Raw genomic sequence first — 956 nt, 5'->3', positions numbered from 1 at the left:
CTCAGACTGGCCAATAAAAAGAAAAGATTAAGATGGGCAAAAGAACACAGACACTGGACAGAGGAGCTCTGCCTAGAAGGCCAGCATCCCGGAGTCGCCTCTTTACTGTTGATGTTGAGACTGGTGTTTAGCATGTACTATTTAATGGAGCTGCCAGTTGAGGACTTGTGAGGCGTCTGTTTCTCAAACTAGACACTCTAGTTGTATGTACTCGTTGATGTACTCTTGCTCAGTTGTGCACCGGGGCCTCCCACTCCTCTTTCTATTCTGGTTAGAGGCCAGTTTGTGCTGTTCTGTGAAGGGAGTAGTACACAGCGTTGTACGAGATCTTCAGTTTCTTGGCAATTTCTTGCATGGAATAGCCTTCATTTCTTAGAACAAGAATAGACTGATGAGTTTCAGAAGAAATGTCTTTGTTTCTGGCCATTTTGAGCCTGTAATCAACCCCACAAATGCTGATGCTCCAGATACTCAACTGGTCTAAAGAAGGACAGTTTTATTTATTCTTTAATCAGAACCACAGTTTTCAGCTGTGCTAACATAATTTCAAAAGGGTTTTCTAATGTTCAATTAGCCTTTTTAAATGCTAAACCTGCATTAGCTAACACTACGTGCCATTGGAACACAGGAAAGATGGTTGCTGATAATGGGCCTCTGTACACCTATGTTGATACTCCATAAAAAATGTGCTGTTTCCAGCTACAATAGTCATTTACAACATTAACAATGTCTCTACACTGTATTTCTGAGCAATTATGTTATTTTAATGGCCAATTTTTCAAAAACAAGGACATTTCGTAGTGACCCCAAACTTTTGAACGGTTGTGTAAATATCTAATATGAGGAACGATTTGGAAAAAGACATAGTTGTTTTGGTATCATTGGTTGTAAAATATCAAATGATTGTCATCACAAAACCCCTTGATATAGACTCCAGTAATCAGTAAATACAAACA

This window comes from Oncorhynchus nerka, linkage group LG27, assembly GCF_034236695.1.
Source record: "Oncorhynchus nerka isolate Pitt River linkage group LG27, Oner_Uvic_2.0, whole genome shotgun sequence".
Classification (NCBI taxonomy): Eukaryota; Metazoa; Chordata; class Actinopteri; order Salmoniformes; family Salmonidae; genus Oncorhynchus; species Oncorhynchus nerka.
The sequence above is the reverse complement of the archived record's forward strand: the minus strand, read 5'-3'. Positions refer to the sequence as shown.